The sequence below is a fragment of the Elephas maximus genome, chromosome 7 (assembly GCF_024166365.1).
Source record: "Elephas maximus indicus isolate mEleMax1 chromosome 7, mEleMax1 primary haplotype, whole genome shotgun sequence".
Taxonomy (NCBI): domain Eukaryota; kingdom Metazoa; phylum Chordata; class Mammalia; order Proboscidea; family Elephantidae; genus Elephas; species Elephas maximus.
The window spans coordinates 117034667-117046810 of record NC_064825.1 but is presented as its reverse complement, the minus strand read 5'-3'; positions in this window follow the sequence as shown (position 1 = coordinate 117046810).

The following is a 12144-nucleotide window of genomic DNA, read 5'->3' as shown; positions in this document are numbered from 1 at the left end:
TAAGTTTGAAAACCTAGAAGAAATGGATGAATTCCTAGAAACACACTACCTACCTAAACTAACACAAACAGAGGTAGAACAACTAAATAGACCCATAACAAAAGAAGAGATTGAAAAGGTAATCAAAAAACTCCCAACAAAAAAAGCCCTGGTCCCGACGGCTTCACTGCAGAGTTCTACCAAACTTTCAGAGAAGAGTTAACTCCACTCCAACTAAAGGTATTTCAGAGCATAGAAAAGGACAAAATACTACCAAACTCATTCTATGAAGCCAGCGTATCCCTGTAACCAAAACCAGGTGAACACACCACAAGAAAAGAAAATTATAGACCTGTATCCCTCATGACTGTAGATGCAAAAATCCTCAACAAAATTCTAGCCAATAGAATTCAACAACATATCAAAAAAATAATTCACCATGACCAAGTGGGATTCATACCAGGTATGCAGGGATGGTTCAACATTAGAGAAACGATTAATGTAATCCACCACATAAATAAAACAAAAGACAAGAACCACATGATTTTATCAATTGATGCAGAAAAGGCATTTGACAAAGTTCAACACTCATTCATGATAAAAACTCCCAGCAAAATAGGAATAGAAGGAAAATTTCTCAACATAATAAAAGGCATTTATACAAAGCCAACATCCAACATCACCCTAAATGGAGAGAGCCTGAAAACATTCCCACTGAGATCGGGAACCAGACAAGGATGCCCTTTTTCACCGCTCTTATTCGACATTGTGCTGGAAGTCCTAGCCAGAGCAATTAGGCTAGTTAAAGAAATAAAGGGCATCCAGATTGGCTAGGAAGAATTGAAAGTATCTCTATCTGCAGATGACATGATCTTATACACAGAAAACCCTAAGGAATCCACCAGAAAACTACTGAAACTAATAGAAGATTTCAGCAGAGTATCGGGATACAAGATAAACATACAAAAATCAGTTGGATTCCTCTACACCAACAAAAAGAACATCAGAGAGAAAATCACCAAGTCAATGCCATTTACAGTAGCTCCCAAGAAGATAAAATACTTAGGAATAAATCTTACCAGAGTTGTAAAAGACTTATACAAAGAAAACTGCAGTACACTTCTGCAGGAAACCAAAAGAGACATGCCTTGCTCGTGGATAGGACGACTTAACATAGTAAAAATGTCTATTCTACCAAAAGCGGTCTATACATTTAACGCAATTCCGATCCAAATCCCAACGACATTCTTAAATGAGATGGAGAGACAAATCACCAACTTCATATGGAAGGGAAAGAGGCCCCAGATAAATAAAACATTACTGAAAAAGAAGAACAAAGTGGGAGGCCTTACTTTACCTGATTTTAGAAGCTATTATACTGCCACAGTAGTCAAAACAGCCTGGTACTGGTCCAACAACAGATACATGGGCCAATGGAACAGAATTGAGAATCCAGACATAAATCCATCCACATATGAGCAGTTGATATTTGACAAAGGCCCCAAAATAGTTAAATGGGGAAAACACAGTCTTTTTAACAAATGGTGCTGGCATAACTGGATATCCATGTGCAAAAAAATGAAACAAGACCCATACCTCACCCCATGCACAAAAACTGACTCAAAATGGATCAAAGACCTAAATATCAAATCTAAAACGATAGAGATCATGGAAGAAAAAATAGGGACAACGTTAGGAGCCCTAATACATGGTATAAACAGTATACAAAACATATAAAGAATGTAGAAGAAAAACTAGATAACTGGGAGCTCCTAAAAAGCAAACACCTATGGTCATTGAAAGACTTCACCAAAAGACTAAAAAGACTACTACAGACTGGGAAAAAGTTTTTAGCTATGACATTTCTGATCAGTACCTGCCCTCTAAAATCTACATGGTACTGCAAAAACTCAACTGCATGAAGACAAATAACCCAATTAAAAAATGGGCAGAATATGAATACACACTTCAGTAAAGAAGACATTCAGGAAGCTAACAGATACATGAGGAAATGTTCACGATCATTAGCAATTAGAGAAATGCAGATCAAAACTACAGTGAGATTTCATCTCACTCCAACAAGGCTGGCATTAATCCAAAAAACACAAAATAATAAATGTTGGAGAGGCTGTGGAGAGATTGGAACACTTCTACACTGCTGGTGGGAATATCAAATGGTACAACCACTTTGGAAATCGATTTGGCACTTCCTTAAAAAGCTTGAGATAGAATTACCATGTGATCCAGCAATCCCACTCCTTGGAATATATCCTAGAGAAGTAAGAGCCTTTACATGAACAGATATATGCACACCCATGTTTATTGCAGCACTGTTTACAATAGCAAAAAAATGGAAGCAACCAAGGTGCTCATCAATGCATGAATGGATAAATAAATTATGGTATAGTCACACAATGGAATACTACGCATCAATAAAGAGCAGTGAGGAATCTGTGAAACATTTCATAACATGGAGGAACCTGGAAGGCATTATGCTGAATTAAATTAGTCAGTTGCAAAAGGACAAATATTGTATAAGACCACTATTATAAAAACTTGAGAAATAGTTTAAACTGAGAAGAAAACATTCTTTTGTGGTTACAAGAGGGGGGAGGGAGGGAGGGTGGGAGAGGAGTATTCACTAATTAGATATTAGATAAGAACTACCTTAGGTGAAGGGAAAGACAGCACACAATACAGGGGAGGTCAGCACAACTGGACTAAACCAAAAGCAAAGCAGTTTCCTGAATAAACCGAATGCTTCGAAGGCCAGCGTAGCAGGGGCAGGAGCCTGTGGACCATGGTTTCAGGGGACATCTAAGTCAATTGGCATAATAAAATCTATTAAGAAAATATTCTGCATCCCATTTTGAAGAGTGGTGCCTGGGGTTTTGAACGCTAGCAAGCAGCCATCTAAGATGCATCAATTGGTCTCAACCCACCTGGATCAAAGGAGAATGAAGAACACACAAGGACACAAGGCAATTACGAGCCCAAGAGTCAGAAAGGGCCACATGAACCAACAACTACATCATCCTGAGACCAGAAGAACTAGACGGTGCCCGGCTGCAACCGATGACTGCCCTGACAGGGAACACAACTGAGAACCCCTGAGGGAGCAGGAGAGCAGTGGGATGCAGACCTCAAATTCTTGTAAAAAGACCAGATTTAATGGTCTGACTGAGACTAGAAGGACCGTGGTGGTCATGGCCCTCAGACCTTCTGTTGGCCCAGGACAGGAACCATTCCTGAAGCCAACTCTTCAGACATAAATCGGACTGGACAGTGGGTTGCAGAGGAATGCTGGTGAGGAGTTAGCTTCTTAGATCAGGTGGACTCTTGAGACTATGTTGGCATCTCCTGGCTGGAGGGGAGATGAGAGGGTGGAGGTGGTTAGAAGCTGGCAAAATGGACACAAAAAGAGAGAGTGGAGGGAGAGAGCGGGCTGTCTCATTAAAAAATAGGCGGAGAGTAATTGGGAGTGTGTAGAAAGGTGTGTATGGGTTTTTGTGTGAGAGACTGAACTGATTTGTAAACTTTCACTTAAAGCACAATAAAAAGTATAAAAAAAAATGTCATTGGAATTTGGATCAGAATTGTGCTGTATCTATAGATCGCTTTGGGTAGAATAAATATTTTTACAATGTTGAGTCTACTTATCCATGAGCAAGTTATGCTTTTCCACTTATGTAGGTCTCTAAGTTTCTTGTAGTACTGTCTTGCAGTTTTCTTTGTACAGGTCTTTTACATCTCTGGTTAGATTTATTCCTAAATATTTTGCCTTCTTGGGGGCTATTGTAAATGATATTGATTTGGTGACTTCCTCTTTTTTTTTTTTATTAACTTTTATTGAGCTTCAAGTGAACGTTTACAAATCAAGTCAGTCTGTCACATATAAGTTTATATACATCTTACTCATTATTCCCACTTGCTCTCCCCCTAATGAGTCAGCCCTTCCAGTCTCTCCTTTCGTGACAATTTTGCCAGCTTCCAACTCTCTCTATCCTCCCATCCCCTCTCCAGACAGGAGATGCCAACACAGTCTCAAGTGTCCACCTGATATAATTAGCTCACTCTTCTTCAGCATCTCTCTCCTACCCACTGTCCAGTCCTTTTCACGTCTGATGAGTTGTCTTCGGGAATGGTTCCTGTCCTGTGCCAACAGAAGGTGTGGGGACCATGCCCGCTGGGATTCCTCTACTCAGAGTCAGACCATTAAGTATGGTATTTTTATGAGAATTTGGGGTCTGCATCCCACTGACCTCCTGCTCCCTCAGGGGTTCTCTATTGTGCTCCCTGTGAGGGCAGTCATCGATTGTGGCCGGCCACCAACTAGTTCTTCTGGTCTCAGGATAATTTAGATCTCTGGTTCATGTGGCCCTTTCGGTCTCTTGGGCTCTTAGTTGTCGTGTGACCTTGGTGTTCTTCATTTTCCTTTGCTCCAGGTGGGTTGAGACCAATTGATGCATCTTAGATGGCCGCTTGTTAGCATTTAAGACCCCAGACGCCACATTTCAAAGTGGGATGCAGAATGTTTTCATAACAGAATTATTTTGCCAATTGACTTAGAAGTCCCCTTAAACCATGGTTCCCAAACCCCCACCCTTGCTCCGCTGACCTTTGAAGCATTCATTTTATCCTGGAAACTTCTTTGCTTTAGGTCCAGCCCAGTTGGGCTGACCTTCCATGTATTGAGTGTTGTCCTTCCCTTCACCTAAAGCAGTTCTTATCTACTAATTAATCAGTAAAAAACCCTTTCCCACCCTCCCTCCCTCCCCTCCTCATAACCACAAAAGTATGTGTTCTCCTCAGTTTATACTATTTCTCAAGATCTTATAATAGTGGTCTTATACAATATTTGTCCTTTTGCCTCTGACTCATTTCGCTCAGCATAATGCCTTCCAAGTTCCTCCATGTTATGAAATGTTTCACAGATTCGTCACCGTTCTTTATCGATGCATAGTATTCCATTGTGTGAATATACCACAGTTTATTTACCCATTCACCCGTTGATGAACACCTTGGTTGCTTCCAGCTTTTTCCTATTGTAAACAGTGCTGCAATAAACATGGGTGTGCATATATCTGATTGTGTGAAGGCTCTTGTTTCTCTAGGGTATATTCCGAGGAGTGGGATTTCTGGGTTGTATGGTAGTTCTATTTCTAACTGTTTAAGATAATGCCAGATAGATTTCCAAAGTGGTTGTACCATTTTACATTCCCACCAGCAGTGTATAAGAGTTCCAATCTCTCCGCAGCCTCTCCAACATTTATTATTTTGTGTTTTTTGGATTAATGCCAGCCTTGTTGGAGTGAGATGGATCTCATCGTAGTTTTAATTTGCATTTCTCTAATGGCTAATGATCGAGAACATTTTCTCATATGTCTGTTAGCTGCCTGAATATCTTCTTTAGTGAAGTGTGTGTTCATTTCCTTTGCCCACTTCTTGATTGGGTTGTTTGTCTTTTTGTGGTTGAGTTTTGACAGAATCATGTAGATTTTAGAGATCAGGCGCTGGTCGGAGATGTCATAGCTGAAAATTCTTTCCCAGTCTGTAGGTGGTCTTTTTACTCTTTTGGTGAAGTCTTTAGATGAGCATAGGTGTTTGATTTTTAGGAGCTCCCAGTTATCTGGTTTCTCTTTGTCATTTTTGGTAATGTTTTGTATTCTGTTTATGCCCTGTATTAGGGCTCCTAGGGTTGTCCCTATTTTTTCTTCCATGATTTTTATCGTTTTAGTTTTTATGTTTAGGTCTTTGATCCACTTGGAGTTAGTTTTTGTGCATGGTGTGAGGTATGGGTCCTGTTTCATTTTTTTGCAAATGGATATCCAATTATGCCAGCACCATTTGTTAAAAAGACTATCTTTTCCCCAATTAACTGACACAGGGCCTTTGTCAAATATCAGCTGCTCATATGTGGTTGGATTTATATCTGGCTTCTCAATTCTGTTCCACTGGTCTATGTGCCTGTTGTTGTACCAATACCAGGCTGTTTTGACTACTGTGGCTGTATAATAGGTTCTGAAATCAGGTAGAGTGAGGCCTCCCACTTTCTTCTTCTTCTTCAGTAATGCTTTGCTTATCCAAGGCTTCTTTCCCTTCCATATGAAGTTGGTGATTTGTTTCTCTATCACCTTAAAAAATGACAGTGGAATTTGGATTGGAAGTGCATTGTACGCATAGATGGCTTTTGGTAGAATAGACATTTTTACTATGTTAAGTCTTCCTATCCATGAGCAAGGTATGTTTTTTCACTTAAGTAGGTCCTTTTGAATTTCTTGTAGTAGAGCTTTGTAGTTTTCTTTGTATAGGTCTTTTACATCCTTGGTAAGATTTATTCCTAAGTATTTTATCTTCTTGGGGGCTACTGTGAATGGTATTGATTTGGTTATTTCCTCTTCGATGTTCTTTTTGTTGATGTAGAGGAATCCAAGTGATTTTTGTATGTTTATCTTATAACCTGAGACTCTGCCAAACTCTTCTATTAGTTTCAGTAGTTTTCTGGAGGATTCCTTAGGGTTTTCTGTGTATAAGATCATGTCATCTGCAAATAGAGATAACTTTACTTCCTCCTTGCCAATCTGGATGCCCTTTATTTCTTTGTCTAGCCTAATTGCCCTGGCTAGGACTTCAAGTACGATGTTGAATAAGAGCGGTGATAAAGGGCATCCTTGTCTGGTTCCTGTTCTCAAGGGAAATGCTTTCAGGTTCTCTCCATTTAGAGTGATGTTGGCTGTTGGCTTTGCATAGATGTCCTTTATTATGTTGAGGAATTTTCCTTCAATTCCTACATTGGTGAGAGTTTTTATCATAAAAGGGTGTTGGACTTTGTCAAATGCCTTTTCTGCATCAATTGATAAGATCATGTGGTTTTTGTCTTTTGTTTTATTTATGTGGTGGATTACATTAATGGTTTTTCTGATATTAAACCAGCCTTGCATACCTGGTATAAATCCCACTTGATCGTGGTGAATTATTTTTTTGATATGTTGTTGAATTCTGTTGGCTAGAATTTTGTTGAGGATTTTTGCATCTATGTTCATGAGGGATATAGGTCTGTAATTTTCTTTTTTTGTAATGTCTTTACCTGGTTTTGGTATCAGGGAGATGGTGGCTTCATAGAATGAGTTGGGTAGTATTCCGTCATTTTCTATGCTTTGAAATACCTTTAGTAGTAGTGGTGTTAACTCTTTTCTGAAAGTTTGGTAGAACTCTGCAGTGAAGCCGTCCGGGCCAGGGCTTCTTGTTGTTGGGAGTTTTTTGATTACCGTTTCAATCTCTTTTTTTGTTATGGGTCTATTTAGTTGTTCTACTTCTGAATGTGTTAGTTTAGGTAGGTAGTGTTTTTCCATTTCTTCTAGGTTTGCAAATTTGTTAGAGTACAATTTTTCGTAATAATCTGATATGATTCCTTTAATTTCAGTTGGGTCTGTTGTGATGTTTTCCTTCTCGTTTCTTATTCGGGTTATTTGTTTCCTTTCCTGTATTTCTTTAGTCAGTCTAGCCAATGGTTTATCAATTTTGTTGATTTTTTCAAAGAACCAGCTTTTGGCTTTGTTAATTCTTTCAATTGTTTTTCTGTTCTTTTTAATTCATTTAGTTCAGCTCTAATTTTTTATTATTTGTTTTCTTCTGGTGCCTGATGGGTTCTTTTGTTGCTCACTTTCTATTTGTTCAAGTTGTAGGGACAGTTCTCTGATTTTGTCTCTTTCTTCTTTTTGTATGTGTGCATTTATCGATGTAAATTGGCCTCTGAGCACTGCTTTTGCTGTGTTCCAGAGGTTTTGATAGGAAGTATTTTCATTCTCGTTGCATTCTATGAATTTCCTTATTCCCTTCTTGATGTCTTCCATAACCCAGTCTTTTTTCAGGAGGGTATTGTTCAGTTTCCAAGTATTTGATTTCTTTTCCCTCGTTTTTCTGTTATTGATTTCTAGTTTCATTGCCTTGTGGTCTGAGAAGATGCTTTGTAATATTTCGATGTTTTGGATTCTGGAAAGGTTTGTTTTATGACCTAATATGTGGTCTATTCTAGAGAATGTTCCATGTGCGCTAGAAAAAAAAGTATACTTTGCAGCAGTTGGGTGGAGAGTTCTGTATAAGTCCATGAGGTCAAGTTGGTTGATTGTTGTAAGTAGGTCTTCCGTGTCTCTATTGAGCTTCTTACTGGATGTCCTGTCCTTCTCTGAAAGTGGTGTGTTGAAGTCTCCTACTAGAATTGTGGAGGTGTCTATCTCACTTTTCAGTTCTGTTAAAATTTGATTTATGTATCTTGCAGCCCTGTTATTGGGTGCATAAATATTTAATATGGTTATGTCTTCCTGATCAATTGTCCCTTTTATCATTATGTAGTGTCCTTCTTTATCCTTTGTGATGAATTTAAGTCTAAAGTCTATTTTGTCAGAAATTAATATTGCTACTCCTCTTCTTTTTTGCTTGTTGTTTGCTTGATATATTTTTTTCCATCCTTTGAGTTTTAGTTTGTTTGTGTCTCTAAGTCTAAGGTGTGTCTCTTGTAGGCTGCATAGAGACGGATCGTGTTTCTTTATCCAGTCCGAGACTCTGTCTCTTTATTGGTGCATTTAGTCCATTTACATTCAGCGTAATTATAGATACATAAGTGTTTAGTGTTGTCATTTTGATGCCTTTTTATGTGTGTTGTTGACAATTTCATTTTTCCACATACTTTTTTTGTGCTGAGACGTTTTTCTTAGTAAATTGTGAGATCCTGATTTTCGTAGTGTTTGACTTTATGTTTGTTGAGTTGTTATGTTTTTCTTGGCTTTTATCTTGAGTTATGGAGTTGTTATACCTCTTTGTGGTTACCTTAATATTTACCCCTATTTTTCTAAGTAAAAACCTAACTTGTATTGTTCTATATCACCTTGTATCACTCTCTATATGGCAGTTCTATGCCACCTGTACTTAGTCCCTCTTTTTGATTATTGTGATCTTTTACATTTTGACTTCAGTGATTCCGTGTTATGAGCATTTTTTTTTTTAAATTAATCTTAATTTGTTTTTGTGATTTCCCTGTTTGAGTAGATATCAGGATGTTCTCTTTTGTGACCTTGTGTTGTGCTGGTATCTAATATTATTGGTTTTCTGACCAAACAATTTCCTTTAGTATTTCTTGTAGCTTTGGTTTGGTTTTTGCAAATTCTCTAAACTTGTGTTTATCTGTAAATATCTTAATTTCGCCTTCATATTTCAGAGAGAGTTTTGCTGGATAGGATCCTTGGCTGGCAGTTTTTCTCCTTCAGTGCTCTGTATACGTCATCCCATTCCCTTCTTGCCCGCATGGTTTCTGCTGAGTAGTCTGAACTTATTCTTATTGATTCTCCCTTGAAGGAGACCTTTCTTTTCTCTCTGGCTGCTTTTAAAATTTTCTCTTTATCTTTGGTTTTGGCGAGTTTGATGATAATATGTCTTGGTGTTTTTCTTTTTGGATCAATCTTAAATGGGGTTTGATGAGCATCTTGGATAGATATCCTTTCGTCTTTCATGATGTCAGGGAAGTTTTCTGTCAGCAGATCTTCAACTATTTTCTCTGTGTTTTCTGTCCTCCCTCCCTGTTCTGGGACTCCAATCACACGCAAGTTATCCTTCTTGATAGAGTCCCACATGATTCTTAGGGTTTCTTCTTTTTTTGTAATTCTTTTATCTGATTTTTTTTTCAGCTATGTCGGTGTTAATTCCCTGGTCCTCCAGATGTCTCAGTCTGCATTCTAATTGCTCGAGTCTGCTCCTCTGACTTCCTATTGTGTTGTCTAATTCTGTGATTTAATTGTTAATCTTTTGGATTTCTACATGCTGTCTCTCTATGGATTCTTGCAACTTATTAATTTTTCCACTGTGTTCTTGAATAATCTTTTTGAGTTCTTCAACTGTTTTATCAGTGTGTTCCTTGGCTTTTTCTGCAGTTTGCCTTATTTCGTTTCTGATGTCTTGAAGCAGTCTGTAAATTAGTTTTTTATATTCTGTATCTGATAATTCCAGGATTGTATCTTCATTTGGGAAAGATTTTGATTCTTTTGTTTGGGGGGTTGTAGAAGCTGTCATGGTCTGCTTCTTTATGTGGTTTGATATTGACTGCTGTCTCCGAGCCATCACTGGGAAACTTGTTTTTCCAAAAATTCCGCTTACTGGGACACTGGCTCCAGGCTCCGAAAACAGTTGCTGCTTCCCCGTATTTGTTCATTTTCCATCTCTAAATCTGTGTTTGTTGTTCAGGGCTCGTAGATTGTTATGTATGTGATCGATTCACTTGTTTTTCCAAGTCTTTGTTGCAAGAGGGATCCGAGGTAGCGTCTACCTAGTCCGCCATCTTGCCCCCGCCTCAAGGGATCATTTTTTTTGTAGCCTTTCTAAGCATGGTCTTGTAACTCCCATTCAAGTGATTGAGTGGACTGTGTATTAGGATAATTGTGGCCCACCAAGGGAGTTGGTCAGTTTTGCCATCGTGCCAGACTTGAAATGAGCCACCCTAGAGGTGGTAAAGAGAATATACCACCATCAACAAGGAATAAGAGCCAGCACGTCCTTTGGACTTGGGATCCTTGTGCTGAGAAGCTTCTGGAACCAGGAGACAGAGAGAGAAAGAATTGTAACACTAAAGGCAGTGAGAAGCGACAGCAGAGACCCAGCAGTAGACAGCCAGCAGCAAAGACCTGGCAGCAGGAGATGGTGTGGTGGGCTTTCCAGCCTATGGAGAGAGAAAGCTGAGTGCCTTTGGGTAGAGACAGGGGCAGGGAGAGGTGTGCCTGGGAGCACAGCTGAAGAGTGGTTGTCCTGATGGAAGAGCTGTATCCTGAGTGTTCCTGAGCCAGAACTGTAACCTGTTACTTACCTAGTAAACTCCATAATCATGAGTATGGTCTGTGAGTTTGTTGTAGCCATTGCAATGCATTATCAAACCCAGCAGAGCAGTAGAGAGTGTCATAGGAGGGACAGTTGGTGTCAGAATTGGTAAAGATGGCAGAGAAAGGGGCCATGTTTGACCTCTGCCTCACAAAAATCATTCTTGGGCTGTAGAACTTGTTTTTCCTCCCTACTTGTGAAGTGAGAGGAGGTCAGACACTGCCCCCATGTTATTTTTGCAGTTGGGGTGAGATTCTTTGTCATGGCCCCAGACTCATGAAAGCATGGGATTTTGTAAGAGAAAGAATGAAGAGGGTTGAGAAGTGAAAGTTTTGATTCCTGGTTGGTTTTTTGGTGTTGTTGCCTGTAACGGCTGAAGGAAAGGTTATGCTGCAGCTGAGGGGAGAAAAACCCCACCTGGAGTGGCCTGGGGCCCATCCCAGGCCAGATAAGCAGGATGATTGATGTGGAGGCCAGGGTCTACTGGTTCCACTCAGCCAGAGGCCCAAGGCCATATGCATATAAGTGGAAAGATAGTCATGGGTTGGAGAAGATGCAACTGGAGTGTTTTAAAAAGGTAATATGTTTATCTGAATGTACTATAGTTACTGAATCTTTCTCCTACCTAGTGCTGTAAGGCAGACCTAAATGTATGGTAGAAATGAATATTGGGGTATACAAAGATTGTGTAGCTCTGCCTTCAGCCAATACTTGACTGGATATGCTAAGAGGGAATCTAGGATTTGCCCCAGGGAAACACATACCATTTGAATGTGGTAGTCTTGTGTATAGAGTAGGGGCTTAGGTTGAAAACTTGAACCCTACCCAGATTTTCATTTGAAAAGACATGCAACACCACCCAGAACTTCTGAGAGAATAGAAAACCTGCACAGAAAAAAAAAAGCAACTGTTTTGCTTTTTGAATTTTAAGCAAGGAATTTGTGTTGAATGCATCAAGGCAGGAAAATTCAGTGCCCATCAGAAGGAACCCCTTTCAGGACTGGAATTTAAAAGGCGCTGGTGAGTAGATAGCTTTGCTCACTTGTGGTGACCACCTGGGCCCACCTAATGAGGGGGAGTGGGGGAAGTACAGCAACGAAGAGAGGGGCTGAGCTTGGAAATGTTTCATTTGCAGACATTGACCTATCTCATGGAGGCTAGGAATGAGAGAGATAATGGTCTGCCTGGTCAGAAGTAAAGGGAGTTGTGTATGGACTCCTAAGTTTACAGGTTGAACTCATTGACCTAGCCCAAGGGGGCTAGGGATGATAGAGTGTGAAGGAGCTGTCTGAAGCACTGGGAGGT